The 19,598-nt window shown below is 44.5% G+C and overlaps 1 long non-coding RNA gene across 1 annotated transcript in view; it reads left to right on the forward strand.

Moving 5' to 3' along the window:
- Positions 1 to 19,598, forward strand: part of LOC309548594 — a 293,007-nt gene that overhangs the window by 205,068 nt on the left and 68,341 nt on the right. The gene's annotated exons all lie outside the window — the stretch shown is intronic.

A 19,598-nucleotide genomic window follows, 5' to 3' on the forward strand; every position in this document is an offset into this window, starting at 1 on the left:
GGTACCCGCTCCCCCCCCCCCCAAAAAATGACATGCCAAATGTGGCATGTCAGGGGGGTAGGACCACCTAAAGCGGAAGTTCCACTTTTGGGTGGAACTCCGCTTTAAAGAGGTCCTGTGATGTGGATCTGTGCACCAAAAAGAGTAAAGGCATGGTCAAAGAACCAGTATAAGAAATGGAACAAGTGGCGCAAGCTGTTAGCACTACATAAAACGGTAGTCCATATAATAGCACTTGATGAAGGCTATGATAAAGTCTTAAGGTGATATGAGGAAACAGTCTGAATGCTCAGGGCCAGCCTGTTAGGGAGCGGAAGCGATCTCCAAACATGCAACAATCAAAAGAGAAAACAGGCGCCTCTGAGTTAAGACTGCAATTTATTATGGCAAAAAGACTTACATCAAGGTAAGTATAGGCAGACAAGATGGGTCCTTCCGGTGTCCGTGTGGAGGCTGGGGGCTTAGAGTCACCACTGTAGGTCTGTGTTCATCTCCTCTCTTCCTCTTCCTGTCCGGCAGGAAGTTGGGGGTGTCACAGCAGTGAGATGGAGGCTTGGACTGCAGGGTGAAACCGCAGTGAGATGGAGGCTTGGACTGCAGGGTGGCCGTGATGCTCATCCACAGGAACTTCCCGCATTTCCGAGCATGCGCACTGTGCTGGGATACCAGAGAACCAGTATAGCATATAGCCTTGCTGCATCTTATCTTTAAACCCAGGACTGACTTTCCATACCTTGTTGTGCACTGTGTCTCTGCATGTCCATCATGGTGGAGGAACAGAGTTCTGCTTTCTAATCTCAGATCTGCCCCTCCTGATGACTAATAATTTGATGACTGGTGGGATTTTGTTTAAGAATAAAATTGGAGTAATTTTGTGCACTGATCTGTATGGTTTTATTTAGTGCACTTTTTTTCATATCACAAGGTTATTTATGATCATATTTGTGTGCATACATTATTTTTATGATATGCACGGCTAGCTGAGTTATAGCTGAGTTATATATTCACTATTGGTTTAAATGTTATTTATTAAGCCACAGCAATGTTTTATGGTTTATTCACTTGCATTTATCACATATTTTTGTGAAAGCACGATTTTTGTTATTTTTAGCACGAGAGCTTGCCTATATATAGTTTTCATGCTATGTTATGATACACACTTACAGATTAAAGGTTGACAGAGGAGCACTTCTCTTGGAGGGGTGGTGGTATAACATTGTAAATCCCCAAAAGCCCTGCAGATATCTGACTGCAAGTGGAAGACTATTCTAGGAAGCTGGCGGAGTAGACACCCTGTTAGGGAAACCACCTTTTTCCCTTTTTATTACCTACCTCTTCCTAATGCTGTCATTGTTCTCTCCATATCCAGCAGGAGCTCTGTACCTATCTTACTCCCACATGGCAGGCACCTCAAATGGTGCAAAATTCCACTATTTATAGAATCCCCAGTCAAGATAGCCACCCAAATCTTGCAGAACTTCTGTATCCAATAGGATTGCCTGTCTGGTGCCCATAGGAAGAGACAGTTATTCCTCAATGGGCTCCTGCTAGCCTGAAAAAATGGTACAGTGCCACCTTCAGTGCCACCTTCAGGTTTAAGGGAATAGTGCAGCCTACACCTGCCTACAAGCAGGCCCACAGAAGAACATCGAGCAACAGCATTACATCATTACCAACTCTCACTTTCGTAAAGACCCGAGAAGAAGAGGCGAGACCAAAGGGTATTGCCAAAAACTGATAATGCTCCTCTCCCACGGCGAAAGTCGAGGAAGCGCTGGAGACTGACACATATTGGAATGTGAAGGTAAGTATCCTTGATGTTTATGGGGGCAAGAAAATCCCCCTAAAGCAGGGAAGCCACCTCCGTGCGAATGGACTCCATTCTGAACTTCTGCACCCACACAAAGCAGTTCAGCACCTTGAGGTCCAGAATTGGAAGCATCTTGCCTTCCTTCCTGGGGACTGTAAACAGGTTTGAGGTTTGAACCCCTAAAACGTTCTGGAGTCGGAACCGGGACCATTACTCTTTTTATAAAGAGTAAAAAGAGCCTGTAAGCAGACTTGGGACAGTCGCATGTTGGAAGGAAGAACCATACCGGAGGGTAAGAACAAAACTCGATCTTCTTGCCGGACCAAATGACCTTGTGGGCCCACTTGTCTTGTACCAGGGGAGTCCACAGGTCCAGGAACCAGCAACTACGTCCCCCACCCCAGATACGGGTGAGGGCGCACCTTCATACTGAAGGAGCCTTGTCCATGGGTCTGGAGAAGCCTGTTCTTGACTTGCCAGACCAAATTCACCTGGATTCTCCAGAGGAGGCAGCGAAGGGCTCCAATCCCTTGTCAGTCGACCCTGATTGACAAAAAACTTCTTATGAGCCGAGAAGAAGGACCCACGTCTATGACGAGGGTCCTTGCCTTTAGTAGCCTTCGAAAAAAAGGTACTCTTGTCTCCTGTGAGGCTTTTAATGATGTCATCCAGGATAGCACACAACAGGCGATCTCCTTAAAAGGGAAGATCAGTCAAGGCCTTTTTAGAAGTCTGGTCAGCAGACCAGCATTTGAGCCAAAATACATGCTGAAGGGCCACTGCTGAAACAGAGAGCCGAGCCACTAAGTAAGGTGCACCCAAAGAGGCATAACAGATAAGACGCAGCCCCTGGACCAGCTGGTCCGACAGCTCAGCAAAGGCGGGGGGGGGGGAAGGGAACACCTTTGCCGCTCTGGATGGCTTGTGAGTGCCAAAGGGAACCTGTGCCTCCATCGCAGCTACAGCTGCGTCCTCCAACTTTAAGTCTCAAGCACAGATACAATCAGTGCATCCACCAGCGCCTTTTCGTGCCCCCCCCCGCATGGCCGATCTTCTAGTTCCTGGCAGGGCATCCCCCTCATCACCGGTGTGGTGCCCTGCCCCCACCCCAGGAGGTGGACCAGACCACTCACACAGCCCCAGCATAAGTGGGGGGGGTTTAGGATCGGGGGACAGATGAAGGGGGGTGCCTAATGGGAAGGAGGGGAACCCGGGGGTCTAACCGTCCCATGAAGGGGCCCGCATCCACCCCAAAACCATCCAGGGGAGAGGGGGGACAGCTACTCACCGTATCATTAACCAGGTTAGCACCGCTCCAGACAGAACCCCTCGCCATCGAAATGGGGAGCTGTTAGTCAGAAGGAATGCTGCCACTCGGGCTGAGACCCGGTCGTATGCGACCTTGGAGGCGTTCAGCTCGCAGGCCAGCCTCTGTCTGATGGGCTATGTCAAGGCCGAACTAGCATGGAGCAGAGGTCTGCGCGCACGCGCTGGCCAGACTCGGGTGATCACTGGATCCACATTATCCAGCCTGTCGCCCAGTCCGGCAGTTGATTGTAAATCTCATAGGAAAAAAAACAGGAGAAAACATCTATCTAAAAAAAAAAAATTCCCAGGACCAGAAATCCCAGCAAGGAGCAAGGTGCCTCCTGACAAGGCAGAAAAAACTGAGTACCTATAACAGAGAGATGGAGTATACCCCCTGGGACTGCCCATAGGCGTAGCCAGACTTTTTTTCTGCCTAGTGTACTCCTGTAGGGGGCAGTATAACCAATTGTTAAGAAGATCAGGAGCTCTGTCTGTCAATGAACGCAAGAGAAAAAGCATTTTACATCTTACATTTTACATGTCAAGGACTCTGGAAAATCATTTTATTTCAGAGTTGCCATGTCAGGGTCCCTGAAAATAATGCAGCATTCATTCAACAACTGCGAACAATGGAAACAATACCTTTGTGGGTTTTTTTTTCATTTGAATCTCAGAAAAAAAAAATTCATAAAAGTATGAAATCATAATGACGGAATACAAAATAAAGGGTTGTATAAAATTGCATGCAAGGAGCTTCTATACCAAGGCTTCTTATTCACCCAGAAAAATAAAAATGTTCTAGAAAATGTGTGGAGGTCCACTGACTCTGTAAAATCATCAGGCATGAAGTATTGCGGACAAATTACAAAGCAGGATGCTTTTTACATGTTTGTCTTTTTTTAACTAGATATTGGTGTAGTTGTATTCCCTGTGTTTGTCTGACCATGTAATGATGGGCTCACATGTTGTGGCTGCAAGTTGTGGATTCGTGGCTGACTGACCAATTCCTCGGTCAAGCACCTGGTTTTAAAGTGACACTAAACAAAATCCTTATACTCCAAAAAAAAAGTCCATACATATCTACTACCTAAGGACCCTGTATTTTTTATTAAATCATTTCTGCGTTGTTCCACCTCTCTATTTTCCCCTCAATTCTATTTGTTTGAAACGAGCAGTGCATATTGTAGTCATTTGTACTGTTCTATGGGCACTGCAAATCCCATAGTCCATTTGGAAAGTGAGCAAGAGCAATGCGACCGAGAGCTGTTCACAGATGTGGCGGGATCGGTGGGGTATGGAGTGTTTTTTCGGGGTCGGTGGAGTGCGGGGGCTTGGCCGGCTTCGTGGCGGGAGGCTGCCTTGCTGGGAAATTTGGTGCTCCTTGAATTGTTCCCGATCTTGCTTTCGGTGGAGCTCTGGGGTGAGGTATTCTGGAACAAGCGGGTTCTGGTTTCACTGCGATAATATGGGGGTGGTTCAGGCCATTAATAGCACATTGGCGTCTCCCCCCCCCCCCCCGTGGTGCGTTTCCTCCAGCATTTGGTCCTGCGGTGTCTGTGCTTGAACTGTTACATATGTGCGGTGCATGTGCCGGGTGTTGACAACAATGTGGCTGATGCGCTGTCTCGTTTACAGTGGGAGAGATTTCGTGTGTTGGCGCCTGGAAGCGGAGCAGTGCGGAATACCCTGTCCGGATCACTTGTGGGACATCGCCTTCGGTTGATCACGGGGTTGGTGAGGAATTCGGTGTGTCCGTCCACGTGGTCGGCATATGAGAAGGTTTGGGGTGCGTGGCATGGGCTGGGGCGTGACTTTGGGGGTTGCTTCAGCGCGGAGGATCGCTTAGATGCTGTCCTGTGTTTTATCGGGATAAACGTGAAGGGGGGTACTTCCATTTCTCGACTGAATAAAAAGATGGCAGGTTTGGCTTTTTTGTTTCAACTGTCGGGGGTTTGGGACGTCACAAAGGATTTTCTGGTGCGGTGGACGTTATGGGGCTTCAGGCAGGGTAGGATTGCCCCTGACGTGCGCTGCCCTGTCTCCTTCGGGATGCTGGGGAACATAGTGGGCTGTTTGGGGTGGGTTTGTTGCTCGCCGTTTGAGGCCACGCTGTTTAAGACGGCGTTTATTTTGGCTTTCTTTGGTGCGTTTAGGGTTGGCGAATTGGTGTCGGTCTCACCTAGGGGGCGGTGGGCTGGATGTCACCGACATTTCTTTGAGGGGGGCAAGTCCAAAACCGACCAGCAAAGGGTTGGGACGTGGGTCGACTTGGGCGGGGTGTCTGACTCCCCGGCGTGCCCGGTGCGGGCTATACGGGAGTGGTTGCTGGTTCCTCCCTCGAGACCAGGGCCGTTGCTGAGGCATGCGCACGGCTCGGTTTTGTCCCGCTTTCAGTTTGGGTTGGTTTTTCTGAAGTCCCTGGTGGCTGCCGGATTGCTACTCCTCGCATTCCTTCCGCATTGGGGCGGCGACAGAGGCCGCCCGCTGGGGCTTGGATGATCAGGTGGTCCGGAGGATTGGCAGATGGGAATCTGGGCGTTTTCGGCTGTACGTGAGCCCGCATTAGTTGTAGGTGCCTGGGGGGGGGGGGAGAAGTGTCCCTGGCGCTGTTCGTGGGGGGATGCCGGGCTGTGCTGGCTGGGTTGTCCTGTGTTGTCATAGTTCATTTGTCCTGTTTATGTTTTCTGTGCGGTGGTGCCCTGGGCACCTTGCAGCGTTTTCTTCCTGTCTGTCCGTGTGGTTTTAGTGTGGGGGGGGTTTCCGTAGTGGTTATGTCTTGTTTTCTTGTTTTGCGGGTTCTGAATGTTTGGTGTGGATCCTGGGCCACTCTTATGTGTTCTGGGGGGCAAAGCAGGCGGCTGTGCGTCCGGAGGGCCGCCAGTTGGGTTTTTCCCTGGAGGAGGTTAAGGTCGAGGTTAAGGTCAAATGGATTGGGATCCCGGGTATGTTGTGGTCCCAGGTGCTGCCCGAGGTGCACCACTACTCCAGGCTGGACAGACCCCCCGATGTGCTCCTTCTTCACGTGGGGGGGGGGGGGAATGACCTTGGGCTCCACTCTATGCGAGAGCTGATTAGGGACATTAAATTTGACTTTCTTCGCTTGCGGTCCCTCTTTCCTGACACAAAGTTAATAAGGAGGTGGCCAGCTTTGTGGTCAGGAACAGGGGATTGGCGGTTCGGCACTTGGAGCTGGAAAGGGACTTGGGCTTGTTTTTGCAGGGGGATGGGATCCACCTGAATGCAGTGGGCATTGATCTGTGGTGTTTAAGTTTGCAGGAGGGTATATACAGAGCCGTTCGAGTGTGGGGGGCCACCCAGGCGTAAGGTTTAACGCTGGGCGTCTGTGGCAGAGGTCGCTGGGTTTTTGAAGGCAGGGGATGGTTATACTCTTTGGAGAGCGAGGGTCTGGGCCCATCTTCGGTATGGGTGTACCTGCCCTAATAAGTGGTGGATTTAATATTGAAGTGTTGTAAGCTGGCTGTATCGGTTGGAGGAGTTATAAACGTTTGTCCCAGAGTCGGTGAAATTGCGGCTGGGGGCCTCTGGTGACACTAATGGGGTGCCAGATACAGCCGGTTGGTCATTTAAGGGTGCCTTCAAAAATCTTAAGACCTATTGGAACAGCAGGTAGATATATCAGGCTGGTTATGTAGGTTATGTATGTTATGTTTTTCAAAAGAATGTGATATGGTGTAATAAAGAAAGTGGTGAATTATGTTTTGTTGATAAAGAGGCTGCTTTGGCCATTTTAAACCCAAATAAAGAGGTTGGTATGAAGTCATTTATTGGGGTACAGGGAAGGTATGTGGTGGTGGTTGGGTAGGCTCTGGCAGCCGTAATATTGGGCAATACCCCCAGTCAAGGAAAAGTAAGGCACAACCACTGTGCGGCACCTATAATTAGGAAGCAGAGACTGCATACAGTATGTAATGAACAAATATTGCTACCCCAATGCAATTAAGATCTATACATAGAAACAAGGAAAACAGTGGTCTTAGTGAAAACATTTTTTTTCACATTGTACTGATCACTTTACACATATATTTGAAAGAAAAAGGTTAACAAAAATAATACAGTTTCCTTACTAATGTCCAGGAACCATGGTTTACCATCCTGCAGCACAATGACCTGTCTAACTATCTAGACTGCAATACTCTCAGGTCATGAAAGGGTAGCATGAAGTTCTCAATTTATACCTCAAAAAAAATGTTGTGCACTCACACATCTAATTTTGATATATAACATATATATATATATACATATATAAATATATATATACTGTATATATATATATATATATATATTTTTTTTTATTTACTTACCCCCTTTTTAAGTGTAGTTTAGGACAAGCATAAAAAGACTCACATGCATGCACTTGTCTGAGGCAGCTGAGCTACAGCTGTCGCCACCAGCAAGTTACCAATAGCCAAGTTAGGTTTGAGCGATTCCAGAGGCCATTTTTTCCATGTATGTACAGACTCTTTTGTGTACTGCTGACCTATGACAATCCGTAGATTATGAAAAGGCAGGGAGAACCGAAAGGAATTGGGAGATTGTAAATGTAACTTTTAAAAAAAATAAATAAAAATAATGTGGGTAGGAAATAAAGTGATAAAAATTAATATGGGCATCAAACGAAAAGTGGGTATTCAAATTGAGGTATGATCACTGGCATGCTAGTAACATTTAAAGTGTTTTTCCTCCCTAAAAGCTTTAACAAGTGAGGCCTCAAATGCTATTTTTATAACCATTTTCAGAGAAACAGACTTGATTTAGGTTTTCTGTAATCCCAGTTTATCATTGAAGAGAACAGATTTACATTATTAGACAAAGCAGCATATGTGTGTATAGTGTGCTCTCTAGTGGTGCTTCCTATATACGCTACAACTCATAAGAAATTGGTATTCAGTCAAATGCTGCCTTGGCAATGGCATGTGAGGTATCAGATTTTTTCCTAATAACACATTATACCAACTGGCAACAATAAAAGGTTAAATGAGATTGCCTATCATTACAATCAACACATTTACACCATATATGTATTTTTTTTTTTTTTATTGTATTTATGTATCTTAGATTGTAAGCTGGGACAGCACCTGCATTCATTTTTACAAATGATTATCCAGCAGATAAATAAAAAAAACATTTCAATTAAAATGTAAATAATAATCATTGAGATAAATACAGGGTTCATCTATAGAGTAATACGGTTTTCATTCAGGCATTGCTTATATGCCACCCTACTCCCTCTTACCTGTAATTTGGTGATCCTGGAACACACCTGCTGGTGATGCTGGAACAAGTCTTTGCTGCTTCTTATACATGTAGGTGGGGTGCAGCGTGGTGCGGCAGCCATAATTCACACAATCAGGTGCAATGGAAAACTTGTATTGAAATAGTACAGCAATAGTTCACAACAAACCAGGTGGGAAGGCTGCCCACCCGGGTGCACTCACCGTTTCAAGTAATGTGAAAGCAGGTATCGGCCGGACTCACAGCGTCTGTTAAGAGGGTATAATGCATGTTGGCTGTCTCGTGCCAAAGCGGATGATGACCAAAGGAGTTGCAACTCTACACTTTCCCTCCTCATCAGGAACCTCTCTCTACCCCTAGTGCTGTCACCACACAGGTGGGGTACCTGTCCCTATTCTACCAAATCGCAAAAGCACACCAAACCTGAGAGCCAGGGCTTTAAAAAGATGTCTGACGGGGTCATCACGTTTTGTGTAACTGCAACCAAAATAAAAGAGTGCATGTCCAAAGGCATGCTAATGGTCATTACAACCACAGGAGATTTGCCATTAAGTACTTGCCATCTACAAATGGATCGGAATACATGAGAGTAATAAGACAAACTGTGTAAAGTTAGAAAGAGGTGAGTAGTGTCATCCAAATGGAGATCAATGTATGTGGGTAAAACACCAAGAATGCAAAAGACATTTGGACCAGATGGCAACCATGAAGTGAACAACACTGGTTCCAATGTAGCTGGAAAGAGAGCAATCCACCACTGTGGTGGTCAGACCAATGTGTGACCTAAATGGTGGTGTTGTAAAATTTTGTCGGACCCGTGAAAAAATCGGACCTCGTCACTTCCGGTGATAGAGCATCACAAAACAGCGGATGGGAGTCGTCCGTGCGCATGCGCAGAAGACATTTTTCGAGGTTTGGCAAAATTATAACAGAGAGCGGACAGCTGATTCAGAGGAGGCGGGGCTGAGGTGCGACGGAGGACGGAGGACACATATGCAGAGCTGGTGGAGGAGGCGGGACGGAGGTGCGGCCGTGTAATAAATGCAGGACTTTAGCGACTCCTTGTTTTATTATATTTAGCAATTATCGTATTATTTATCCTTAGGATTTCATTACATTTAGTATTTCTTATTTTGTATTATATAAATAGTAAATGTAATGAAATCCTAAGGATAAATAATACGATAATTGCTAAATATAATAAAACAAGGAGTCGCTAAAGTCCTGCATTTATTACACGGCCGCACCTCCGTCCCGCCTCCTCCACCAGCTCTGCATATGACGCGGCGGTGTCTTCCGTCCCACCTCAGCCCCGCCTCCTCTCATTCAGCTGCCCGCTATGTGTTATAAGTTTACCAAACCAAGATAATGTCTTATGCGCATGCGCACTTGAGACTCCTATAACCGGAAGTGACGAGGTCCGATTTTTTCACGGGTCCGAGAAAATTTTAGAACAGTGGCACCCCCTGTCCCATAATCTCTTTGACTTGAGGAGGTATGGGGACTTATCCTTTTCCTATTTTGACCAGTCTTCATTTTATAAAACATAATGTTACTGTTGTATATATTAATACAAATATAAATATATATATTCTGTTCCAGTTTATAATGACACTAAAATAAAATTTCTGTTATAAAACATGTCAAAGTTATTTGCAAATAAAATATGGCTTCCTCTTTTATTTATTTATTTATTTATTTTTACAATTTTGCATGTTTTTATGTTTTTTTTTAATGTTACACTAAAAAAAAAATGAACTAAAGAGTGAAAGTGAAGTTTTTAACATTAATGGTTAACAAATAGAAATGAGAAAAAAGCAGAAAAACTTTGAGAGGGGCGGCAAAATGACGCCCAAGATTTTTTTCCAGCATTTTTTTGTGTTATCAGTTTGCAGTGCATTATGGGCAGCATTTCCCCATCTCATACTGCCGTTTGTACTGCAAACTGATGAGTATGGGGAGGCGGAGCGTCTCCTCTGGAGAACGTCCCTCGCATGATCGTGGTGTGCGCAATGACGTCAGACATCAGCGCACTTCATCTCACACAGGGCAGGCTGTATCTTCTAGGGCAGTGCTCGCGGCAGACACAGTAGTGACAGAAGGACTGAGGACAGACAGTGGGTGTTTGGTGGACCAGTCTGGTGGTGAGGTATGGAAGAAGATAACAGTATGCAGTATATAATATTTTCAAAAATGTATATTTATTTAAATTAAAGGACCTTTTGGTGTGGGGGCAGCATTTCATTCTTGGACCCAGGCAGCACAATGTTTTGGGTCAGCCGTGGCTGCCCCTGGCTGTCTTTTTGACATCCAAGAACAACCTTTACCAAGTTCAGTCTCGGACAGTTTTGCCCCCTAATGACCAGGCCATTTTTTGCGATTCGGCACTGCGTTACTTTAATGGACAATTGCGCGGTCGTGCAACGCCGTTCCCAAATACAAGTGACGTCCTTTTTTCCCACAAATAGTGCTTTCTTTTGGTGGTATTTGATCACCTGTGCGATTTTTATTTTTTATAAACAAAAAAAGAGTGACTATTCTGAAAAAAAAAAGACAATATTTTTCCCTTTATGCTATATAACATTCCTCAAAAAATTAAAAATCAAATTTTTTCTACAAAAGTTATCGCGTCTACAAACTAGTGGAAAGATTATGTCATTTTTACTTATTTTATTTGTTTTACTAGTAAAGGCGGTTATCTGCGATTTTTAGCGGGACTGCGACATTGCGGCGGACAGATCGGACCCCTAACTGACATTTTTGACACTTTTGGGGGTACCAGTGACATCACTACAGTAATCAGTGCTAAAAGTATGCACTGTTACTGTAATAATGACACTGGCAGGAAAGGGGTTAACCCAGGGGTGATCAAAGGGTTAAGTGTGAGCCTAGGTGAGTGCTTTCCAACTTTATGGGGGAGGGACTTGTGGAATCAACACAGAGACCTGTGATCCTAAATTAGAGGATCACAGGCGCTCTGGGTTCATTCCAGAGAGAAGAACTGTCTGCTTTGTTTTCAACAGCAGACCATTGTTCTCTCTCCACGGGAAGTGATCGTGGGTGCCTGGCGGCAATCGCGGCCACCAGCCCTGTGGATTGGCTTCCCCACTGAATAATGGGAGCCAGGAGCGCTCCCGTGAACCAAAGTACCTATACGTCAGTTCATGCAGCCGAGCCAACCTGCCACAGTATATCTGCGGCGGGCAGTCGGCAAGTGGTTATTAGTGGTAAGGTAGTCGTAATGGGGGAGAGGGGCAGGGGCCAGGACTCTATGCACCAATTATTTTATTAAAGTTTTTGTAGGGTGTATCCACAATGCCCAGGGTCATCAAAAGGATAGAGGTGTGTGTGTGTGTAGTGTACTTATCCTAAAGGATTACACAGAGCTCAAATTAATGTAATTGGGCAAAAGTTCTGACTTTTGGCTTCCTTACATGATAACATTAATAGCACACCGAATACTAGTTACCTAGAACTGCTCTGTAACTCCTCATGACCAGACCAAAGTATATATCGCCAGCACACTTGTCTGATTGTTTATAAGGGAGATCCCTTCACAATAGTAAGGTGCAACATTTGGGGGCCACACAGGACCCCTTTGTCAACACTGCTGATGAAGAGGTATTGCGTGGCCCCCAAAACATTGCTAATGTAATGTGATCACCTTCTTAAATGTTCACACAATATTTAAAATAGTTGTGGCATGCTGGCAATATACTTTCAGCTGGTAATTGCCACAGCACCCACTTTGTTTTGGAGATTTTCAGGAATGTGTGCGATGAGAATATTATACATTATACATATTATATGACCCAAGCTTATTAATACACGAGAAAGTCCAGAGAAGGGCAACAAAAATAATTAGGGGAATGGAGGACATCAGCTATGAGGAAAGACTACAAGCACTGAACCTGTTCTCTCTGGAGAAGAGACGATTGAGGGGGGATATGATATCAATGTACAAATACTGTACTGGCGACCCTAGCATAAGGAACAAACTATTCCGAGAAAGGAGATACAATAAGACACGTGGCCACTCACTAAAACTTGAGGAAAGGCGGTTTAACCTTAAAGTGCGTAAGGGGTTCTTCACTGTAAGAGCGGTAAGGATGTGGAATTCTCTTCCACAAGCAGTCGTATCAGCGGGGAGCATTGATAGTTTCAAAAAACTATTGGATGGACACCTTAAAGACCACAACATAGAGGGGTATACAATGTACGGTTAAAAGCAAACACACACACACACATCATAGGTTGAACTGGATGGACTTGTGTCTTTTTTCAACCTCACTAACTATGTAACTATGTAATACCTTAATGCCCAGATCCAATTTAGCAGTGTCAGTATGTAAATGTCAACTTGACAATTACTCAATCTGCCTACCTAAATAATTTGTTAAGGACAGGTGCAACATACAATATTTCATACCATTTAAAGGGTCAGACCATCCAAAATGAATGTTTCAGCTTTTGGTAAATGCTATAGATTTAAACCACCTTATGTCTCTTGGGGATTTTATTGCTTAGATTTCCGCACTCCTGGGTCTGCACACCAGCTGTGGCCATTATGAGGAGCTATCAGCATCCCTGCTGGATTTTTTTCCCATATATTTTAAATATTGGAAAATGCAACAGAGGGCACTGGATTATGCAAAGGTTGACAGGAAACCCAACTTTCTAGGTGTACAAAAAGAGAGCTGGAAATGGACATATATGAAGCCAAGGGCTTACTCAGCCCACCAAGCCAAACCTATAAGTAAAATATTAAGTAAAATATTACTTTGGAAAGCAGTATTCATTCACAATTGTGACCTTAGTCCAGCATGAATTTTTGCTTCTTTTTACGGTGTGATGTTGCATGTTTTTACCTTGTGTACATTTATTATGAGACGTAGTATGGAACATTCAAAACAGAAAGTTGCCAACTTACATAAAAATGCACAAAAACACATTGGGGTTTATTTACTAAAGGCAACTCCACTGTGCACTTAGAAGTGCAGTTGTGGTAGATCTGAGGGGGTCACGCAAGGAAAATAAAAAAACTGCATTTTTGCTTGGACATTATTGGATGATAGAAATCAGCAGAGCTTCACCTAATTTCAGAGCTTGCCCTCAGATCTATAGTGACCGCACTTCCAAGGGACCTGCAGTGTACTTCCAAGTGCACTTGCAGTGCCCTTGTAGTGCACAGTAGATTTGCCTTTAGTAAATCAACCCCATTGTCTCAATGAGCCTGTTTAATGTAAGGTAATTTACAAAAAGTACATTGAAATTATGTAAGCAGGTTACATTAAATGAGTTATGTTATCCCTACTTAACCACTTAAGCCCCGGAGGATTTGGCTGCTAAAGGACCAGGGGTTTTTTTGCGATTTTTTACTGCGTGACTTTAACGGACAATTGCGCGGTCGTGCGACGCTGTACCTAAACGAATTTGACGTCCTTTTTTTCCCACAAACAGAGCTTTCTTTTGGTGGTATTTGATCACCTGTGCGATTTTTTGATCACGCGCTATAAACAAAAAAAGAGCGTAAATTTTGCAAAAATAACAATATTTTTCACATTTTTTTATATGAAATTCCCCAAAAAAAAAAGTAAAAATCAAAATTTTTTAACATTTTTCGGCCAATTTGTTTTATGCTACCTATGTTTGGTAAAAAAAATCGCAAAAAGCGTATTTTGATTGGTTTGCGCAAAAGTTATCGCGTTTACTAACAAAGGGAAAGATTTCTGTCATTTTTGGTGTTTTTTTTTTTAACGCGTAATGGCGGCGATCTGCGATTTTTTTTTCGGTACTGCGACATTGCGGCGGACAGATCGGACCCTTGACTGACATTTTTGACACTTTTGGGGTTACCAGTGACATTACTGCAGTAATCAGTGCTATACATATGCACTGTTACTGCAAAAATGACACTGGCAGGGAAGGGGTTAACTTTATTGGACAGGGAGGGGTTAAGTGTGTCCTAGGGGCGTGCTTCTAACTGTGTAGGGACATTCCTATTGGTGTAAAAGCAAAGATCCACCGTTCTACATAGTAGAACGGACAGATCTTCACTTTTACACAGGGAGAACTGACAGGCAGCTTGTTTACACAAGCTGCTCTGTCTTTCTCCCTTCACAGGAGCGATCGCAGTGTGACTGGCGGACATCGAGTCCGCCGGTCACACGCACTGACTTGCCTGTGAACGAGCCGCGGCGGGCGCGCGCCTCGGCGGGCGCGCGCCCGCCCGCGATAGGCTCGCAAGTCAGTGACAGGCGAGTGACGTACCGATACGTCACTCTGCCTGGCCGGGGCTGACCGCCGCAGTATATAGTCGTGCGGCGGTCGGCAACCGGTTAATTTACTGCAGGAAAACACACAAGGTTATGCGCCGGTTCACATACACGCGACGCTACTTCCCGGGGCGACCTCCAAGATCGCGGTGCGAGCAGCGTGCCGTGACCTCGGAGCGGCCGCCACGGACTTCATAACATTGAAATCTATGGCAGTCGCCTCCTGGTCGCCCCAAAGAAGCTCCGGACCCTTTTTCTAAGTCGGAGCGACTTGTGTCGCTCCTATTAGAACGGGTCCGCAGCTTCCCTATGGGAGGCGACCTGCGGCGACCTGTGAGGCGACCAGGTCGCCTCACAGGTCGCCTTAGTGTGAACGGGGGCTAAGAGACTCAGAATATAGGTAGGTGACAATAGACACAAACCAACCAATGGGGGCGCCCTTTCTGGCCATGTTCATGCACATGCATTTTTAAGTTGTTAGAGCAGATGTTCTTGCATTTTTTAAATTTTAGGGCTCAAATTCTGAACTGGCACCCAAAGTTAAAATTATTATAAAAACTTCAACAAAACCAAACAAAGAAAATAATCATTGCCACACTCTTCACCATTTCTCTAATCTTTAGTAAATCCAAGAGCAATAAATTCTTTGCTATATTTTCTTTTTGACATTTTCGGCTAATGCAGGAGATCTCTTCACCTCACAACTTATCTTATCTGTGTAATTTCCTCTGCCTTGCACATGCTCAAATCAACAATACAACACATGACTCTTCTCTAAGAAGAATAAGCAACTGCACACTGAGAAACCACTAATGCTAAAAACACTTTAACCAAGTGACAAAGGCCCTTCTCGCCTGTCCCTCTCCTGTTCCATCAGATGGAATTTATGTCATTGTACTAGAGTTTTTTTTACATTGGTGACATCATCAGTGTGACAGAAAATATGTGGGGAGGGGACGTGCTCTTGTGCGGGTCCCTGGTAGTAGCCGGAGGTCAAGGAGTAGGAAGCGACATGGATCACGACTGAGTCTGCTAATCATCAGTCATAATAATGTAATGGATTCAGAGATTTTTGGAGGAGTAGGGGTGGTTGTGACTTGGGTGGGAACATTTATTACGCCTTCATGCAATATAAATGAATGCAATCTAAACCAATGTCTCAGATTGTGGCAGTATACAATTTATAACTCTGACCAAAGAGGTAAAAAATCTGTATGCAGCTTTAGTGGCCTCTGAGCATCTTTCTGATCCCTAATGGATGACACTTTGGCCATTATCCCCATACTGAAAGATCATTTTTGACACAGTATACATGACCTGAAAGCTTGAGGGTCAACCTATAGCTTCTGCTAGTGCTGTTCTTCTTCTGGACTCATTTACATTCCCTAAAACCCCCTCTGACGAGTCCACTGTTTGCAATCCTCGCTTATAGAGACTGGAAGAAACCTGACCAGCTGTTTAACCATTCCAAACAGCTATCAGCCTTCTTCCCATTTGAGGAGGACTATTAAAATGAAAACTGTTCAGTTGATCCGGCAGTATTGAGTCTTAACAAAGCCATAACCCTCCTTGTGGAGGATGTGTTCTGTATCTTGGTTCAAGGACACTGCCAACAAGCATTTGGGGACCTATTCCAAAATACAGTTTTCTTCGGCAGGCCTAGCTCTGTAACCTGTCTTTGCTATGATCTTAGTCTGTCAGACCTTAGCTAACTGTCATTTTAAGACCGGTCAGGCCAGTCTTCAATTAGATTAATCCTCTGGCACCTAAGACAAGGTTGTCCCTGACTTAGTGACTCAGGATCTGGTTCTGGAGTCAGGGAAATCATGCCTTCCTTTCTTGGAAGATATTCATGACAGACACCAGTTTGTCAGGCTGGGGAGGAGTCCTGGGCACCTTGTTGGTGCAGGGGACATTTGAAGAAACTTCTTTCCCAATCAACATTCTGGAACTTTGGGCAATCTGGATGTCCACGCAATGCTGGACATCCAGGCTGGATTCTGACAGGCAATGCCACTATGGAGTAGATCCATTTCAGTCTTGTCCACCATTTACATCTGATGTGTGGACAATTGGATGGCAGACTTTCTCTGCCAGCAGCTGGACTCAGAGGTCACAGGTGGGACATGGCAGATGTGGACCTCCTGGCTTTCAGATTACACAACAAACTGGAAAGGTTTGTCCAGGTACAGGAATGCTTTAGAAGAAGCAGTTAATGCACTGGTGGCTAGATCCAGGCCTTGAAACTCCTTCTTTGCTTCTCTAATGAGGATCGGTTTGCAATCCACTGTCACTGGCTTTAAAGGCATGACTTTTGAAGCTCGGGTTCTGAGGGACAGAGGTATCTCTGAGTCAATGATTCTCACAATGCTAAAAGCTAAGAAGTCTACTTCATGCAAGTTCTATTATTGCAAATGGAAGACATACTTCACTTGGTGCAAAGAAAATAACTTTCATCCAAGAAAATTCTCTAAGGGAAGGCTCCTAGGCTTTTTTTCAACTGGTTCTGGATCAATATTTGGCTCTTAGCTCCATCAAGGGTCAGAACTTATTACTTGTTATCTTGTTCCGGAGTCTGCTGTCTCGCATGTGGTTCCCTTTGTGCGTTCCCCTTGTGACTTTGTGGGATCTGAATTTAGTTCTCTCTGTACTCCAAAAACCACTGATAACATGTCTTGTCCTTGACGGCATGTCAAACAACCTTTGAGTCACTTTATGGGGGGAGGGGGTTCAGGACTGTCATCTATGGCTGCCTGCCTGACCCCTGTTCTGTTTCCTCCCAGGAAGGTCCCTCTGTAATATTCCCCCCTTCTTTTCCACCCAGCTAGATAGTTATTTTGCCTTATCTACTTCAGGCTATTCAACCTAAAATGTTGGGGTTCTTGGGCCTTTTAGACCGCATTCACACTGCAGCGGCACAACTTCGGGGGCAACCTGTGAAGTCCCGTGCACCGCGACTTCGGCGTGACTTGCACGGACTTCATATAATGAATGTCTATGCAAGTCGATCCGAGGTCGCCCCGAAGTAGTACAGGACCCTTTTTCTAAGTCGGAGCGACTTGTGTCGCTCCTATTAGAACGGTTCCTGTAGCACTGCATGGACCGCGAGGGACCGTGACTTGTCAGGCTGACAAGTCGCCTGACAAGTCGCGGTGGTGTGAATGGAGCCTTACAGTATCTAACATTTGTTTTGTTTTTTTCTCACTAATTGCTCTGTCTCTGTTTACATTTTCAAAACAGTTTTTGACAGGTGATTGTTTGAGCCATGTTTTGGCTGTTAGGTACTTCTGTTGTCATTCATCTGTTCAGGTCCAATGACCCTTCCAGTGGGCCTGTTGCTGCTGGTATGGCTAATTGTTGCCCACCCCTCACATTATTGCTTGGGGATGACCCATGGTCTATGAATCAATTCCAGTGTCCTGTACTGTACAATTAAGATAAGAATTTTGACACTGTAAATTATATTGACGTACAGTACAGGGCACAAGTCCCTCTTCTTTTTTTTCTGTGTGGGCAGAGTAATATGATACAGTGAGGGTGGCCCCAGCAAAAATTGTGCCAGTGTCCAATCACCTGAAGTTAACAGCATATAATCCATTGTCTATGAATGAATTCCTGTGTGCTGTACTGTACTCCAAGATATGGAATTTTCATGAACATCAAAATTTTTATTTTTTGTACTCACCATAAAATACTTTTCTTGGAGTTTCTGTGTCTATAATTATGCTCTTGGTACTGATTTGCCAAAGAATTGGAACATATTTGGAACAGGAGGAGTTATACTGGGCTGGCTCCCAATTTTTATGTTTTCCATGTCCAGTCCTCTTGTAGATTACAATATAGCCCAAGCGCTTTAAAATCCCTGTGTCACTCAATGGACTCCAAGAAGCTATTGTGGAGAAATCATTTTTAAATCTCATAACAGCTATTTTCTATGGTGAAAAGAATATTGGCACTCAGCCAGCCAACCTTCTAATGTAGACATAAGTCTTTGAGGATGTTTGAGAATTAATTACTTCATAGGGCCAGCAGCTAGAGGTTAGGGTTGAATTGTTTTAAGCTCCAATTTTTACAGCGCAATTTACATGCGCTAACGCACAACGAGGATAGGGCAGCCCATTCAGTTCAATTGACTTCCCTTTGTCGCCCAAAAGAAGCTCCTGCTCCCTTTTGGATGACAAGCTTAGCTTTATTTTTAACCTCAGATTCTGCCATGATTGCACCACCTTTGGGGTTCCATTAAGCATGTAGGCACCCAAACTGGGATCCTGCATTCTGCCAGCGATTTGTAAATGGGGTTGTAATGCTTTGTGCTGCTTGTTAAACCCTACTTTGCTTTTTTGTTTGTAAAAATCTAATTACTCCAAAACTAAATAAAGGCAACCGGTTTTGAAGCACTTTCAATTGACATTTGTCATCGAATGTACTCATGAGAATTTTCGTACAAATGTTTGCATTCACCTGAAGATGTATAATCACTTAGGTTCTCATGATACCATTTCTTGTCCAATGGGAGGATTTTCACTCGACAGAGAATAGAGCTCCCAGCAACAAAGTAAAACTACTGCTGGTAAATCCAGCAGTTTGTATAGTTCAGCTTTACCACTACTTATCAATAGCAGACTCTACACCTACTTTGCCTACTTAAAATGTATCTATATCTAAAATCAATTAGATATCAGTAGAGAATGGTAGAAACCTTTGTCTGTTCTCTCACTGCCTGTATCCTGTTGAGATTTTTAAGCTGGCTCTAAATGATTTAAAATTCAGCCGGGACCGACCGTATTTCGATCCATGTATGGGCAGGCTGGTTGTACACAAGTCAATCTATATCTTGTTCTATATATTGTTCTTGCTCTTTTTTAAAAAAAATGAATGTAATAAGTAAGATAATGTAATATGTATTGCAAAAATTATAATATAAAGGTTTTTTTTTTATATCTTTTTTTTTT

This window comes from Pelophylax lessonae (assembly GCF_965119305.1).
Source record: "Pelophylax lessonae genome assembly, chromosome: 2".
NCBI lineage: Eukaryota > Metazoa > Chordata > Amphibia > Anura > Ranidae > Pelophylax > Pelophylax lessonae.